This window comes from Macrotis lagotis, chromosome 1 (assembly GCF_037893015.1).
Source record: "Macrotis lagotis isolate mMagLag1 chromosome 1, bilby.v1.9.chrom.fasta, whole genome shotgun sequence".
NCBI lineage: Eukaryota > Metazoa > Chordata > Mammalia > Peramelemorphia > Peramelidae > Macrotis > Macrotis lagotis.
This window is the reverse complement of record NC_133658.1, coordinates 551,817,914-551,836,978: the sequence shown is the minus strand read 5'-3', so window position 1 is coordinate 551,836,978 and position 19,065 is coordinate 551,817,914. Positions and strand designations below refer to the sequence as shown.

Sequence of the window (19,065 nt, the reverse complement as noted above, 5' to 3'; positions counted from 1 at the left end):
TTTGTTTAGCCATTGCTCAGCTGATAGACATTCCTCAATTTCAGTTTCTTTGCTACCACAAAAAGCTAATTATATGTGGATCTTTTTTTAATACATATATATATATATATATATATATATATATATATATATATATATATATATATATATATATATATAAAATCTCTTAGGATAGTATTGCTGGATAAAGGGGTATGTCCAGTTTGAATATCTTTTGGGCTTGGTTTCAATTTTCTCTCCAGAATGATTGTATCAGTTAACAACTCCACCAACAATGCAATAGTGTTTCAATTTTCTGAATCTTCTCCAACATTTTCCATTTTCCTTTTTTGGTCATATTATCCAATTTGATAAACATGAAGTGATACCTCATGGTTGTTTTAATTTGCATGATTCTAATAATGGTGATCTAAAGCATTTTTCATGTTTTTATAGTTTTACTTTTTTCATGTGATAATTGTATGTTCATATCATTTGACCATTATTTTTTTTGAAATTTGACTCAATTCTTTATATATTTGATAAATGATGCCTTTAAAAGGTACAATGTTTGTAATAATTGTTTAACAGCTTTCTGCTTTCCTTCTTTTTTGAAATCCAGTATTAATATATTTTACTTGCAGAAATAAATTTAAAGAACTTACAGAAATAAAAAAATTATTGCTATATTTCTTTATAACCTTAAAACATGGGTTTAAATGGGATGTTGTAACATGTAACAGTAGGTTTAAAAAATAAATTATTTATATTTTTATATTTTTCTCCCTCCCTCTCTTCCTACCTCTACTCCCCTGAAAGAAAGTGATGAAATATAGATACTACACCTATAAGCATGCTAAACATAGATCCATATTATTCATGTTGTGAAAGAAGAATTATATGCAATTGGAAGAGATAAAAATTAGAGAGAAAATAAGACATAATCCATAAGATAATTTTTTATTTAAATTGAAGATATTAATCCTTGACCTGACTTTAAAGTCCATAGTTCCTTCTCTAGATATAGATAGTATTCTCCACAACAACTCTTTTATTGTCTTTGATTTTTGTACTACAGAAATGATCAAGTCTATCATAGTTGATAATCACCCCATGTTGCTGTTAGTGTGTATAATGTTCTTCTGATTCTGCTCACTTCACTTAGCATCAGTTTTGTGCAAGGTTTTCCATGCTGTTCTGAAGTCCCATATCTCTTGATTTTTTATAGAACAATACTGTCCCAAAACATTCTGCTTTCCTTCTATTCCTGGTCACATTGCTTCTGTTTGGGCAAAATCTTTTATATTAAATGTAATCATAATTATTGATTTTGCATTACATATTTTTCTTTATTTCTTGTTCAGAGATAAACTCTTCCTTTTCCCATAGATTTGACAGATAAATTATTTCTTCTTCTCCTAATTGACTTATGGTATTATCATTTACTTTTCATTATTTTTAAATTATTTATCAATTTATTTTCACATTATTACAATAACTTGTTAAGAAAATAAACCCAAACTTCCCTACCTCCCAAAAAAGATAGAGAAATTTCAAAAAAAAGATATGAGAATAAAAAATTAAGTGTACTTCATTCTGTGTTCAGTTACTATTGGTTCTGTCTCTGGGATGGGTTTCATTCTTTATCATAAATCCATCAGAGAAATGGCTTCAATATTTTATCCCACAGTTGATATTGTTAAATATATTACCCTCCATTCTATGCCTTCCTATTCCCATTTATTCTATTCTCTCACTCTCTCCTTTCATCCTGTCCCTCCTCAGAAGTGTACTGTATCTGACTATCCTCTCCCAATATCTTCCCTCTCTTTAAACACCTGCTCTTCTCCTCCCCTCCCTTTCCTCCCATTTTTCCTCTAGGATAAGACAGATTTCTATGCCTTATTGCATATGAATATTTTCCCCTCTCTGAGCAATTTCTTTTTTTTTAATTTTTCCAAATTCATGTTAGGAAAGTTTTTCAACATTCATCCATATGCCCATGTATATTTTTAAGTTACAAAATTTTCTTCCTTGCTCCCTTCCCACCCCTCTCCCCTCATTGGGAAACAGTTATATTAATATCGTACATACAATTTATGTTAAGCATGTTTACAGATCAGTCATGTTCTGTATGAGGAATTAGGAATAAGGAAAAGAAATACATAATATTTTTTAAAAAGTGAATGTAGTGTTCATCAGATTCTTAATGTGCTTTTTTGTTTTTGTTTTGTTTTTCCTTCTCTGGATGGGGATAATATTGCCGTAGCTGGTCTAAGAGCTCTCTGAACTTCTGGGAGGAGCTGCATTCATCAGAATAAATCATTTAACAATTTTGTTGTTAATGTGTTCATTATTCTCTTTATTCTGCTCCCTTTGACCAGCATCAGATCCTGTAATTCATTCCATACTTCTCTAGAATCCATCCATTTATGATTTCTTATGGAACAATAGTATTTCATAATATTCATATTTCATAACTTGTTAAGCCATTCTGTAATTGATGGACATCCCCTCAATTCCCAATTTTTTGTCACTACATAAAGAGCTGCTTTGAATATTTTGTAACATATGAGACTATTCCCATTTTTGATGATTTATTCTGGATATAGGCCTAAAGTTGGAATTGCTAGCACAAATGTTGTAAATAGTTTTATTGCTCTTTGGGCATAGTTCCAGAAATTATCAAATAACCCTGCTCTCCAGAATATTTGGATTAGTTCACAACTGCACTAGCAAGGCATTAATGTCCCAATCCTCCCACAACTTCTCCAACAGTGATAATTTTCCCTTTTTGTCATCTTGGACAATCTGATAGGTCATCATGATTTTAATTAGCATTCCTCTAATCAATAATGATTTGGAGAATTTTTCATATGATTATATGTAGCTTTAATTTCTTCATTTGAAAACTATCTATTCATATCCTTTGACCATTTATCAATTGCAAAATAGCTTGCAACCTTTTAAACTTGATATAATTCTCTATTTTATAAATGAGACTCTTATCAGAACTCCTAATTGTGAAGATTGTTTTTCAGATTTCTGCTTCCATTCCTTCTAATTTTGGTAGCATTGATTTTATTAGTGTAAAAATTTAATTTAATATAGTCAAAATCATTAATTTTGCAGTTCATAATGTAATGCACTCTATTTCTTCTTTAATCATAAATTTGTCCCCTTTCTATAGAACAGATAGGGTATTTCTTGATCTATTAATTTATTTATGATGTCACCTTTTATGTTTAAATCCTGTACTCATTTTACCCTGTTTTCGTATAGTATGTGAGATATGGGTCTATGCCAAGTTTTGGTCATGCTATTTTCCAGTTTTCCCAATAATTTTTGTCAAATACTGAGTTGTTATCCTAGCAGCTAATGACTTTGGATTTGTCAAATAGTAGATTACTGTAGTAATTTAGTACTGTTTATTTTTTTCTTTATTTCTTTATTGATTTTAATTAAACATGTATAGGTGAATAAACAGACAGTCCAGAATTAGTAAGTTGGTAATATGTACTGTTTCTTTTGAACCTATCCTAAACCTTGAACCAGTATCAGGCAGTAGAGTTTTAGATCTGGTAGAATTAGACCACTTTTCTGTTCATTTTTTCCCCTAAGTTTCCTTACTATTCTTGACTTTTTGCTGCGCTCCAGATGAATTTTATGATTTTTTTCCTAGTTTAGGAAATACTTATTTGATAATTTGATTGCTATGGTGCTGAATAAGTAATTTAATTTGGGTAGAATTGTCATTTTTATTATTTTAACTCTCCCTAGCAATTGACTTTTCTAATTATTTGGATCTGACTTTATTTGGATGAGAAGTTCTTTCTCATTGTGTTCATACATTTTTCTGGGTTTATTGAGCTGTTTCTGATGAGATTGAAGTCTCACTCATTCCCTCTCACTTTCCTACCTTCCACTCCATTGCAAAAGTTTTTTCTTGACTCTTTTAAGTGAAATATATTAGCCCCTTCTTCCTCTCATTTCCCTTTCTCCCAGTACATTCCTTTATCATCCGTTGACTCCATCTTTATACTATATTATACCATTATATTCAGCTCCCTCCTGTGCCTTGTCTATATATGTTCTTTCTAACTGCTCTTGCAAATGAAAAGATTATATGAGTTATCAGTATCTTCTTCCCATGCAGGAATATTATATGCAGTTCAACATCATTAAATCCTTTTTAATTAGTCCTTCCAGTCTACTTTCTCTATGCTTCCCCTGAGTCCAATACTTGGAGATCAAATTTTCTGTTCAACTCTGGTCATTTCAACAGAAAAGTTCATAAGTCCCCTGTTTCAATGTTTGTCCATCTTTTCCCCAGAAGAGGATCTTCCGTCTTGCTGGATGCTTGATTCTCAGTTGTAACCCAAACTCATTTGTCATTTAGAATATCATATTCCAAACCCTAAGAACCCTTAATGTAGATGCTGCCAAATCCTGTGTATTCCTGACTTTAGCACTATGGATATTGAATTGTTTCCTTCTGGGTTCTTGTATTATTTTCTCTTTGAATTAGGAATTTTGGAATTTGGTTATAATATTTCTGGAAGTTTCTTTTATTTTGGTATCTCTTTCAGAATATAATCAGTGGATTCCCTCAAATTACCTTTACCCTCTGCTTCAAGGATCTGAGGGCAATTTTGCTGTATTATTTCTTGAATAATAGAGTCTAGCCTCTTCCTGGTCATGACTTTCAGGTAGCCCAATAATTTTTAAATTATGTCTCCTGGATCTGATTTCCAAAGTAGTTGTTTTTTCCACTGAGATATTTCACATTTCCCTCTAGTTTTCCATTCTTTTTGTTTTGTTTTACTGTTTCTTGATTTCTCACAGAGTCATCAGCTTTATTCACTTTCATTCTACTTGTGAAGAAGTTATTTTCCTCACAGAGTTTTTTTAATCTCCTTTTCTTACTGGTCAATTCTGCTTTTTAAGCAATCTTCTCCTTGTTTGCCTTTTGGACTACTTTTTCCATTTAATCTTAACTGGTTTTTAACATTTTATTATCTTCAGTATTTTTTTGTATCTCCTTCACTAAGCTGTGACTTTGCTGTCCTGATTTTCCTACATCCACTCCTATTTCTCTTCCCATTTTTTCTGCTACCTCCTTTACTTGTCTTCAAAGTCTTCTCTAAGCTCTTCCAGAGCCTGAGACCATTTCCTATTTTTCTTGGAAGCTTTGTATATAGAAGCTTTGACTTGTAAATCTTCTGAGTGTGTATTTTGATCCTCCCCGGGACTAAGGTAATTTTCTATAGTCAGGTTCTTCTTTTTCTGTTGTTCATTCATTTCCTCAGTCTGTCTTATTTACCACACTTCCAAAGTTTTTTTTTTTTGGGGGGGGGGGCTTTGGGACAGACCCCAGGAATTTAATTTCTTCAAGGTCTTATGAAAGCCTCTGACTGCTCTCCTGGCCTGTGCTCTAGTCTGTGGATGACCACAAGCACTTCCCTCTGCCCTGATGCAGTGAGGAAGGTCCCTGCTTCTCTATGGTAGTATGGAGGGCCCAGACTGGATCTGACTATGTGCAAAGCAGCAGAGTCCTATGGGGCAGCAGAGAGATCTGCAATCTCTCCCCAACCCCTTATTGTCTCTGGGCTGAGCACACTAGAAGCAGCTGATCCTGGGTGAGTTTGCCCTGAGGTACTGGCCTGCACTCCAGGCTCACTCATTCAGGTTCATCAGAGTTCTTCCTCAGACTCTCCAAGCTGTCAAAGATCCCTGAGCCAAAAGGACTGGAAGCTGCATCCAGTGCTGGGGGCTCATGTGTCCCCCCTGGTACCCAGACAACCTGTGTGTTGTACCTGGAAGGCTGCAACTGCTTTGCTCAAGTGCATCCCAGCTGCACTGGGGCTTTTTCCTAACCCTGGTCTGGTGAAATAGACTTTTCTGGGGATACATCAAGTTATTTGACTGGGAAATTGCTTCGCTCAGTCTTTCTGTGGGTTCTGCCCTTCTAAAATATGGATGAAGTTATAATTCTATGACTTCTAGAGCTTTGGGGAGAAGAGTTTCTGGGAATTCTTGCCCTCATAACACCATCTTGACTCTGCCCCAGTATTACCCTTCAGGTCTAAATCATGTATCTAATTCAACATTATCTTGGTTTACTGTATTAGATGTTGGCCTATGTCCAGTTTCTGTCATGCTATTTTTTAGTTTTTCAAGCCAGATCATGCATTCTTAACACAGAAGCTGGAGTCTTTTTCTCTTTTTTTTCTTTTTGCACAAAAATATATTACTATAGTAATTTACTATTGCATCTTATATACTTAATCTAATCCACTGATCTACCATTCTGTCTTTTGAGCAGTATCAAACATTGCCACTTTATAACATAGTCTGTGTAGGATGTTTTTCTTTGCATTTTTCTCATTAATTCCCTTGAGGGGAGCAGAGTAAAGACAGGGACTCTCCCCAAACTCTCCCCCAAACCACTCTGAATACCTTTAAGTAATGATTCTAACCAAATTCTAGAGGATCAGAAGCACAAAAAGCCTAATTGAAGCAAGTTTCCAGCCTAAGACTACTGGGAAGGTTTGAAGGAAGGGTCCATTACACTGGGGTTAGAAAGGACATGAAATGCAATCCAGGCCTAAACATCATTTTTCAAAAAATTATCCAGGAAATTTTCCCTGATATCCTAGTAGCAGAGAATAAAATAGATACTGAGATAATCCACTGATCACCTCCTAAAGGGATTCCCAAATGAAAACTGCCAGGATAATTCTAGCCAAATTTCAGAACTCCAAAGGCTAGGAGAAAATACTGTAAACAGCCAGAAAGTAAGAATTCAAATATTGTGGAATAACAAGATAACACAAGATTTAAACACTTCTACCATAATTAATCATGATGCTTAGAAAATGATATCCCAGAAGATAAAAGAACTTTAAATACAAGTAATAATCAATCACTCAGTAAAACAGAACATACATTTTTCAGTGGAGAAGATGGACATTCAATGACCAGGAAACATTCAAACCTTCCTGATGAAAAGACCAGAACTGAGCAAAAAATCTGATCTTCAAATATGAGAATTAAAGGAAGTATAAGAAAGGTAAACATGAAAGGTAAATCATAAGGGACATAATGATGTTGAAGTGCTTATATTTCTGCATGGAAAGATAATATTAAGTCATATGAACTTTCTCATGTATTAAGGCAGTTAGGAAGAGCATGTATATAGACAATACAGATTGGAGTTGAATTTGAACGAATAATATATTAATATAAAGAGTAATGCATGAGAAAGGAATGTGCTGGAAGAAAGGGAAAGGAAAGCTAGAACAGAGTAAGTCATTTTGCATAAAGCAGAGAAGAAAATCTTTTATAGTTGAGTGAAAGAGAGGGAAGGTGAGAGAGAGTGAGTGACTCAAAGAGGGAATGACTATACTCTCAACTGGGTATAGGAAAATCTATCTTACCCTAGAGGAAAGTAGGAGGGAAAATGGATGGGAGAATAGGGTTGGGGGGGTGGTAAATGATAGAAAGGAGGGAAAATTGTGGGAGGGAATAGTCAGATACAAAATACTTTTGAAGAGGGACAGTGAAAAAGGAGAGATGATGTTTTGCCCTTCATTCTTGAAGAAGATTATGACATTAGGGAGATGATGCCATGACAAGCATGTGAACTGGATTTGAAAGAGGGGTGCTGTGTCAAGTCACCATCCTCACTTACTCCTCCATAGCTATCTGGATCCAGTGGCCAGATACAAATCAGGATTATTGATTGGAGATGGTCCTCAATGGAAGGAAATCAGGATTAAGTAACTTGCCCAAGGTCACATAGCTATTAAATGTCACATGTCTCACGTTGGATCTGAATTCCCATCCTTCTGACTCCAAGAACAGTATACTAAATGGGGATGGGGGAATAGGATGGAGGGAAATGCAGTTAGCCATAAAAACTATGGTAAAAAATACTGAAACAAACTTCTCTGATAAAGACCTCATTTCTCTAACAGAGAAACCATCAACAAATATTATTTGTGGGACAGCTAGCTGGTGCAGCAGATAGAGCACCAGCCCTGGAGTCAGGAATACCTGAGTTCAAATCCTGCCTCAAACACTTAATAATTGCCTAGCTATGTGGCCTTGGACAAGCCACTCAACCCCATTGCCTTGTAAAAAACCTAAAAAAGCCCCCAAATATTATTCGTAATGGGATTAAACTTGGAGCATTTCCAATAAGATCAGAGATGAATAAGGATGACTATTATCACTATTACTATTCAATATAGTATTAGAGAAGAAAAAATGGAAGAAATCAGAATTGACAATGAGGAAACAATGCTTTTACTCTTTGCAGATGATATGATGGTATATTTAGAGAACTCTAGAAAAGCATCTTATCTCCTTGAAAAAACAAATTTAGCAAAGTAGGAGAATATAAAATAAACCCACAAAATTATCAGCATTTCTTTAAATGAGCAACAAAACCCAAGAACAAGAGTGAGAAGAAGAAATTCCATTTAAAGTAACTGTACATATCATTAAATACTTGGAAATCTACCTCCCCAGATAAACCCAGAAAATGTTATGAACACAGTTATATAGCACTTCTCACCCAAATTAAGTCAGATCTAAATAAATGGAAAAATGTAATTGCTCATGGTTAGGTCAAGGTAAAGATAATAAAAAAATAATGACAATTTTACCCAAATTAAATTACTTGATTCAATGTCATACCAATCAAACTACCAAATAATTATTTTCCTAAACTAGAAAAAATAGTAACAAAATTCATCTGGAGCAACAAAAAGTCAGGAATAGCAAAGGAACTGGATTAAAAAAATGTAAAGGATGATGGCTTAGCTCTACCAGATCTAAAATATACTATAAAGTGGCAGTCATCAAAACTTTCTGGTACTAGTTAAGAAATAGAATAATGGATTAGTGGGTTAGGGTAGGTTCAAATAAATAGTAGCAAATGACAGTAAAATCTACTGTTGGACAAACCCAAAGACATTAGCTTCTGGGATAAGAACGCACTATTTGACAAAACTTGATGGGAAACTGGAAAAGAGTATGGCAAAAAGCTAGGCATAGACCCACATCTCACACCCTATACCAAAATAAGGTCAAAAGGGATAAAGGATTTAGACATACAGGGTGACACCATAGATAAATTAATAGACCAAGAAATACTCTATCCACTTGAACCATGGAAAATGGACAAATTCATGATCAAACAAGAAACAGAGTACATTATAAACTACAAATTGAATGATATTAAATTAAAAGTTTTATACTGATAAAATCAGTGCTGCCAAAATTAGAGGAAAGCAGAAATCTGGGAAATAATCTTCATAACTAGGAGTTCTGATGAAGGTCTCATTTCTTTTTTTTTTTTTTGCAAAAGAACAATGAATTAAGTTTTATTTTATTTTCTAAAAACATTAAATTATCCAAAATCAATTCTCCTCTAAGTAACAATTTTTTTGTACTACATGAAATTGTCAATGTTTTACAATGCCTAAAAGTCCAAACATCAAATGGCTGACATCTAACAAAACACTAATTCACAAAATGTTTTAACAGCAAAAGAAGTGATTTGAGTACTGTTCATTCCAAGTTATTCCAACAATAAAAAGCACAACATGCATTCATGTTTTTTCATAATTGCTTTTAATCTTTAATTTGCAAAGTCACTAACATTTTATCATTAGACAAATTATGAGGTTGCTGATTAAATGTTGTTAAATATTAAAATGGGGGAAAATAGCAAATTTTCCTCAAGGAATATCATTGTTTATTAAGCCTGAACTTTTGATTTTCTTTTTAACACTCTTAGAATGTCTACTCCTGAATAGTTTGATCTTTTAAGGCACTACACAATGAAGTTCCCTTTAAAACAAGTTAATGGAAGTGATTTAGGGATGGCTTAAGATCTCTTCTAAACTCTTTTCTATTTTGATTTATAAACTAGAACTAATCTGTTTATTTGAGGGCTAAAAGCAAACTATTTCCAAGTACATTTTCCTAAAAAAAATGCATGTAATAATATTTTTCTTAAGTTTTTAACCTGTAAACCATCTAAAATTTTTTCAAGTTATAAGTATCAGTCAGACTGGCATTTACACAACTACAGCAAGGGCTTACACATTTAACATACATAATTGCAAATAAAATAAGTTAAATAACTTTAAAAATATATTCTAGGGGAGGCTAGGTGGCGTAGTGTATAAAGCACCGACCTTGGAGTCAGGAGTACCTGGGTTCAAATCCGGTCTCAGACATTTAATAATTACCTAGCTGTGTGGCCTTGGGCAAGCCACTTAACCCTGTTTGCCTTGCAAAATATATCTATATCTATATCTATATATATCTATATATCTATATATCTATATATATATATATATATTCTATAATTTAATTGGCCCTTCAAATGTTTTCCCTCTGGGAAAAATTAACTTAACTTTGGCTTTTTCTATCCAACTGCTTAATTCTGACCCCCCCCCATTTAATGAGTTACTTTAAAAACTGAGGTTGTTGCAATTTTTAAAGTTTTGCTTTTCTCGAGTGTAATCCAATGAATGACCGTTGCACATCTATTATCATTCAGAGTTAATGGTAGTAGAAAGGACTGTATACTATACAAATTATACATCAAAATCATAAATGTGAAAGAATATTATGAATAGAAAGAAACAAGTTTATATGGAGCCCTAAAGAGAAGGTTCAAAGTTTTGAATACAAGCTATCACTTATGATGAAAGAAGAGGAAAAAAGCATGGAAATTTGAAAGATATGGATGGTTCTGAACTTTTGTTTTCAAATTCAAAACCCCTAAAAATTCAGGGCATGAAAATACATATAAAATGCAAAACAGTGCATTAATTTGACCCTAATAAATTTCTTTTTGATAAATAATCTCAAATAAAATGAAGTTTCAAAAAAAATCACAAGTTTACCAAAATATATACTACACATTCAAACACAAATTCTACAATTTCTTCCTTTCAGAGTATTAGACTGCCAAGGCTTTACATAACACACATTTTACTTCTCCGTGGCATCTAGGTCTAGAAGCATCAGTTGGAAATCAGAAGCATTATACAGTATCCCTAGCCACTAGAACAATCTCTTATCATCAGCAAATGACTTACAATTGGTGTTTACTTATATACATATATTTTCATCATAAAAAAACTCAAAGATCCTGTTATGCTTTCAGCTTTAACTGTGGTGTTTCATGAAGCTTCTGTATAGTTCTATATATTAAAAAATCTTGATTTTTAAATGAACCTTTTTGGTACTACTTCATGATGGGTTTAATGTAACACTGTTAATTTAAGCATAAAATGGCAAGTACTTTGTATTGTATAAACTAATTCACAGCTATTAAGAAAATTTTCTTATGGTAACCAAATACAAGGCTGCAGCAATGATAAAAAAAAAGTAGTGGAATACAAGGGAAAAATGCATGTAAATAAAATGACTTTTGATCAGAGGCCATTCATTATTTTGCTTTCTGGCATATGGAAGAAATTATCTTTGAGTTTCAAATGTTCTGGTAAATCTAATTGTCTCTTAGCTTCTTCAGTATTCTGAATTGCTGAAATAAGGGCATCAAGTGAACTAAAGTGATGACTATACTAAGCATTTCCCCATAGAAATCCTCTTTGAAGGTATGTATAATGTGAGTTTCCACAGATTTTTTTAGTATTTAGTATTCTTGTAGTATGGGTTCCATCCTATGCTTTATGGACATCTCCATTTCCTACAGAGGCCCAACCGTAGTAAATTCCAGTAGATAAATCAAATGGAAGATTATCCACTACTTGCTCAGGAAAGTTAGCTGTGGGGATGCCCAGCTGCTTGGAGCCCCTGCCGAAGCCGCTCACTACCTTTCCCCGGCAGAAGCAGGGCAGGTGCTTCATCACGGCGCTGGCGCCGGCCGTGGGGAACGGCCCGGGCGGAGAGCTGGACAGAGTCTCCGTGGAGCTCGGGGAAGCGGCGCCCCCCGGCCGGCCCGGAGCTGGGGGAGGAGGAAAGGGGAGAATCCCGGGGCCGCTGGGCTGGGGGGGCGACCAGGCACAGGCGCGGGGCGGGCCACACAACGTCCGCGCGCCCCGCCTCATTTCTAAAATATATAGAGAACTCATCAACTTTGTAAGTCTGCAAGTCATCCCCCAATTGATAAATGGTCAAAGGACGTGAATAGATAATTTTCAAAATGAACAAATTAAAGTTATATGAAATTATATGATGAAAAAATGCTCCAAATCATTATTGATTACAAAAGTGCAAATTAAAACAATGATGAGGCATCACCTTACACCTAAATGATTAGCTAAGATGACAAAATGGGAAAATGATTAATGTTGGAGAGTTTGGGGTAGGATTTGAACATTCATTCATTGCTGGTGGAGTTGTGAACTAATCCAACCATTCTCGAGAATAATATGAAACTATACCCAAAGAGCAATAAAACTATTCATACCCTTTGAATAAGCAATTCCAATTACAGGACTTTACCCAGAAGAAATCATAAAGATGGGAAAAGTCCAAAACATTCCTAGTGGTTCTTTTTGTAGTGGGAAAGAATTGGAAATTGAGGGGATGTCCATCAATTGGGGAAAGGTTAAACAACTATGTATATGAATATTATGGAATACTATTTTTCTATAAGAAACCATATGATCAGACTCAAGAGAAGCATTGAATGAATTACAGGATCTCATGCTGAGAGAAAGGAACATAGTCAAGAGAACAATGTACACATTAACCAACAGCAATGTGAAATGATCAACGTTAAGGGATGTAGCTCTTGTCAGCATTTCAGAGAGCTAGAAGAACCTTATTAGATTGGCTATGGACAATCTTATGTCCATTCAGAGAAAGAAAAGAACAAAACAAAACATAGCAAAAAAAATCCCTTCAGAACTTGATTACACTACATTCATGTTTAAATAATATCTCATATATTTCTTTCCCTTAATCCTAATTCCTCATACCTAACATGACTAATCTATAAACATGTTTTTCACTAGTGTGTATGTTCAATATTAACCTGAATGCTGTTGAGAGGAGGGGTATGGGAAAGGGGGTGTGGAATGAATTTTTTTAACTTTAAAATATACATACATATATATATATATATATATATATATATATATATATATATATATGGATGAATGTTGAAAAACTTTCATATCATGATCTGAAAAGGATGCCATTAATACTTCTGCCTTTCTGTATTTGCTTTTGAGGTTTTTCATTCCCTAATTCATGGTCAATTTTCCCACTGAGAAAAAAAGGCATATTCCTTTCATCATCATTCAATTTATCATAACTAACTTTCTAAAATTTTATTAATCTCTTTCAAATTTTTATCATTTATTTTGTGATTAGATTTTTATAATTCTGAGGGGGGAGATTGATGTGATTTAACTTGTTCTTTAAGAATTTGGATGGTATACCACTTCAGTCATCCATGTTTGTATTGAGTTTACTTTACTGTCTAGTATACCTTTTTAGCAAGATGTAGTTTCCTTCCTTGTCTCTTTTAATTAGATCCAATTTTGTTTTTGCCTTGTCTGAGATCAGTATTGTTACCACTGATGTGCTTTTTAACTTCAGCTGAATCAAAATATACTCTAGTCCAACATTATACCTTTACACTCTACTTCAAATGTAATTCTTATAAACAGCAAATTGTAGTTTTCTGATTTTTAATCCTCTCTGTTATTCATAGAGTTCTCTCTCTCCCTCTCTCTCTCTCTCTCTCTCTCTCTCTCTCTCTCTCTCTCTCTCTCTCTCTCTCTCTCTCATTTTACCTGGTCCTTCCTCATCAGTGTTTTTCTTTTGACGCCCATCTCCCTCAATCTACCCTTCCATCTATGAACCTACCCCCTCACTTTACCCCCTTCCTCTCCTTCTTTCCTATTGGATAATATAGATTTCTTTACCCAATTGAGAATTTATATTATTTCTAATTTGAATAAAATACGAGTGTAATGTTCAAACAATGCCCGCCCTTTTTTTCTTTCCCTGTACTTTAATAGGTTTTTTATTCATCTTCATGTGTTATAATTTATCCCATTTCGCCTCCATTTACTCTTCTCCCTGCACAATCATATTTTTCACTCCTTGATTAATTTTAACACCATATCAAAGTCAACACAAATATTCCCTTTCAAAATACTCCTTTTAACTGTCCTAATAGAAATACCATTCTTAAGAGTTTCAAATATCATCTTCCCATGTTATGATATAAACAGTTTAACCTTATTGAACACCATATGTTTTTACTTTCCTGTTTACCTCTTTATGTTTTTTTTTTTTGTCTTGTATTTGAAGATCGTTTTTTTTCCCCCTAGCCCTGGTATTTTTATCAGGAAAATTTGAAAGGCCCCTATTTCATTAAAGATCCACTTGTTCCACTGAAAGATTTTGCTCAGTTTTGCAAAGTAGTTGATTTTTGGTTGCAATTCAAGTTTCTGTACCTTCTGTAACATCATATTACAAGGCCTCCAAACTTTTAATATATCATTTGCTAAGGCCTATGTAATTTTGATGCTGGTTCCACAATACTTGACATTCCTTTTTGCTTACTTGAAGTATTTTCTACTTGACCAAACTAAAATATTTCTTGCAGTTTTCATTTTGGAATTTCTTTCTTGAATAACTATTTTAGACACTATTTCTTTTTTAATTATATAAATAGATTTTATTTTCCAGTATATACAATATATAGTTTCTAACAATCATTTTTGCAAGGTTTGGAATTTTACCATTTTTACCCCTCTCTCCCTTCTCTGCCCTGCTTCCCCCAACAGAAGGCAATCTGATAGGCTTCATATTTACTTCCATGATATATATGAAAATTGAATGTGTTGAGAGAGGAAAAAAAGCATTTCCTTAAGGAGGAAAGAACATATTAGAAATAGCAAAATTATGTAATATATGACAGCTTTTTAAAAATTAAAGATTATAATCTTTGGTTTTCATTCAAACTCTACAGGTTCTTTATCTGGATACAGATGGTATTCTCCATCCATTGGTCCTGTTTATTGCACTGATGGAGAAAGCAAGTTCATCAAGGCTGATCATCACCCCATGTTGTTGTTAAGGTGTATAATGTTCTTCTGGTTCTGCTCATCTTGCTAAGCATCAATTCATGTAAGATTTTCCAGGCTTCTCTGAAAGGCCATTCCTCCTGATTGCTAATAGAACAATAGTGTTCCATCACATACACATACCACAATCTGTTCAGTCATTTCCCAATTGAAGGACATCCTTTCAATTTCCAATTCTTTCCCACTACAAACAAAGTTGTTATGAATATTTTTGTATATGTGGGGTTTTTACACCTTTTCATGATCTCCTCTGGATATAGACCCAGTAGAGGTATTACTGGATCAAAAGGTATGCACATTTTTATTGTCCTTTGGGCATAATTCCAAATTGTTCTGCAGAAAGGTTGGATCAGTTCACAGCTCTACCAACAAAGTAATAGTGTCCCAGATTTCCCACATCCCTTTCAACATTGATCATTATCCTTTCTGGTCATATTGGCTAATTTGAGAAGTGTGATGCTTTAATTTAATTTGCATTTCTCTAAGAAGTAATGATTTAGAGCAATTTTTCATGTGACTATAGATACTTTTGACTATCTCAACTGAAAATTGACTTTGTATATCCTTTCACCATTTTTCCATTGGGAGATGGCTACTTTTTTTTTAAACTCTGTTCTCTATACATTTTTTAAATGAATCCTTGTTGTCAGAAACCCTAGTTGCAAAAATTGTTTCCCAATTTGCAAGGGATCTTTTGATCTTGGTTGGGATGGTTTTGTTTCTACAAAAGCATTTTGATTTAATGCAATCAAAATTATCCAATTTGCTTTTTATTATGTTATTTATCTCTTCCTTGGTCATAAACTGCTCCTCTTTCCATAGTTCTGAACAGATAAGGTATACCTTGTTCTCCTAATTTGCTTATTATAATGTCTTTTATGTCTAAATCCTGCACCAATTTTGATCTTATCTTGGTTTAGGGGGTGAGATGTTGGTCTACTCCTAGTTTCTTTCATACTTTCTTCCAATTTTCCTAGAAGATTTTACTGAAGAGTTCTTATCCAAGAAACCAGACTGGGTTTATCAAACAGCAAATTATCATCATTTCCTGCTGTCTCTTTTGCACCTAATCTATTCCACTGATCCACTATTCTATTTGTTAGCCAGTACCAGACAATATTTTTTTTTAGGTTTTCACAAGGCAATGGGATTAAGTGGCTTGCCCAAGGCCACACAACTAGGGAATTATTAAGTGTCTGAGGCCGGATTTGAACTCAGGCACTCCTGACTCCAAGGCCAGTGCTCTATCCACTGCACCACCTAGCCGCTCCCAGTACCAGACAGTTTTGATGACTGATGCTTTATAGTTTAATGTTAGATATGGTAAGGCTAAGCCACTTTCTCATGCATTTTTTTCCATTAAATCACTTGGTTTCTCGAATTTTTGTTTCTCCATATGAATTATTACAATTTATTCCAGGTCATTAAAATAATTTTTGGAAGTTTGATTGATATGGCACTACATAAGTAGTTTAATTTAGGAAGAATTGTCATTTTTATTATATTAGCTTGGCCTATCCATGAGTAGTTGATATTTGTCCAGTTATTTACATCTACTTTTATTTGTGTGAAAAGTATTTTATGTTGTCAGAATTTCTGAGTCTGCTTTGGCAGGTAGGATCCCAAGTATTTTATGTTGTCATGTTATTTTAAATGGGATTTGTCTTTCTAACTCTTGATGCTATATCTTGTTGGAAATATGCAGAAATGCTGAGTATTTATTTGTATTTATTTTATATCCTGCAACTTTGCTAAAGTTGCCTATTTTTCCAGTAGGATTTATGTTTTTTTAGTGTTCTCTCGGTATACTATTATGCCATCAGCAAAGACTGAGAGTTTTTTTTCCTTCCTTCCCAATTCTAATTCATTCAATTTCTTTTTCTTCTCTTATTTATAAAGCTAAAATTTCTAATACAATATTGAATAGTAGTGTTGATAATGGACATCCTTATTTCATCTTTGATCTTTTCAGGGATGCTTCTAACTTAACTCCATTGCAAATAATGCTTGCTGATGTTTTCAGATAGATACTGCTTATTTTTTAGATAGATGCTACTTATCATTTTGAGGCATTATCCATTTATTCCTATGCTCTCTAGTGTTTTTAGTTTGGGTGCTGTATTTTGTCAAAGACTTTTTCAGCATCTGTTGAGGTAGTTATATGATTTTTGTTGAGTTTGTTATTGATATAGTCAATTATGCTGAGAGTTTTCCTAATACTGAACCAACCTTGTATTCCTAGAATAAATTCTGCTTGGTCATAGTGTATTATTTTGCTATAATCACTTTGCTAATATTTTATTTAAGATTTTTTCATCTGTATTCATTAGGAGAAATTGGTCTATAATTTTTTTCTGTTTTGACTTTCCCTAATTTGGGTATCAGCACTATATTGGTGTCATAGAAGAAATTAAGCAGAGTGTATATAGAGTTGGGACCAGTTGTTCCTTGAAGGTTTGATAGAATTCACCTGTGGAATCCATCTGGGTCTTGAGATTGTTTTCTTAGGGAGTTCATTAATGGATTGTTGAATTTCTTTTTCTGAGATAGGATCATTTAGGTATTTAATTTCATCCTCAGTTAACCTGGGCAACTTATATTTTTTTGTAAATATTCCTCCATTTCATTTATATTATAAAATTTATTGGCATACAATTGGGCAAAATAGTTCTGAATTATTACTTTAATTTCTACATCATGGTAAGTTTACTTTTTTCATTTTTGATACTAATAATTTGTCTTTCTACTATCTTTTTTAAATCAAATTAACTAAAGTTTTATCAATTTTATTGGTTTTCTCATAAAACCAACTAATGATTTTATTTATTAATTCAATAGTTTTCATGTTTTCAATTTTATATATTTTTCCTTTAATTTTTAGAATTTCTAATTTGGTATTTAATTGGGGGACTTTAATTTGTTTTTTCTCCAAATTTTTTAGTTGTATGCCCAATTCATTGATTTTGTCTTTCACCATTTTATTCATATAAGCATGTAGAGATATAATATATCCCTCAATGACTATTTGGCTGTATACCATTGGTATTGGTATGTTGTTTCATTATTGTCTTGGATAAAATCACGATTTCTATGATTTGTTCTTTGATTCACTCATTCTCTAAAATGAGGTTATTCCATTTACTTTTAAGTCTATCTCTCCATGACCCATTATTTCACGATTTTTATTGTTTCATGGTCGTTATGGACACATTCAATATTCCTTCCTTTCTGCATTTGATGATGACATTTTTATGCCCTAGTACATGGTCAGTTTTTGTTTAGGTTCCATGTACTGCAGAAAAAAAGTATATTTTTTCCTATCCTCATTCAATTTTCTCCAAAGGTCTATCATTTCTAAGTTTTCTAACATCCTGTTTACCTCCTTTATAGTTGATCAATTCCAAAGTTGTTGTTAATGTGCACCATGGTCTCTTGGTCCTTCTCCTTTTGCTCATCATCAGTTTCTGTAATTCTTTCTATTCTTATCTAAAGTCCAACCATTCATTGTTTCTTACAGAAGAAAAGTACCCCATGACATTCACATTCCAAAACTTGTCATTCCCCAATTGATGGGTATCCCCTCAATTTCCAATTCCTTGACATTACAAAGATAAATATTTCTGAACATGTGATACTTTTCCATATTTGGGGGGGTATAGGTCTAGTAATTGGTATTGCTGGGTCAAATAGTATGATCAGTTTTTTGTTCTTTGGGCATAATTCCATATTGTGCTCCAGAATGGCTGGTTGGATTAGTTGACAACTTCTCCAAAAATGCATCAATCTCCCAATCTTCTCATAGTGTGACCAGCATTTATCGTTTGCCTTTTTAGTCATATTAGCCAATCTGATAGGTGTGGGAAGATAACTTATAGTAGTTTTAATTTACATTTCTCAAATCAATAATGATTTGGAGTGTTTTCTTTTTCTTTGGAAAGATTTTATTAATTTTGAATTTTACAATTGTCCCCCATTCTTGCTTCCCCCC

The 19,065-nt window shown here is 33.5% G+C and overlaps 1 pseudogene; it reads right to left on the bottom strand.

Annotated features, from left to right (window-relative positions):
* Positions 1 to 11,441: 11,441 nt before the first annotated feature.
* LOC141505335 (riboflavin kinase pseudogene) lies at positions 11,442 to 12,077 on the bottom strand (annotated as a pseudogene).
* Positions 12,078 to 19,065: the final 6,988 nt, after the last annotated feature.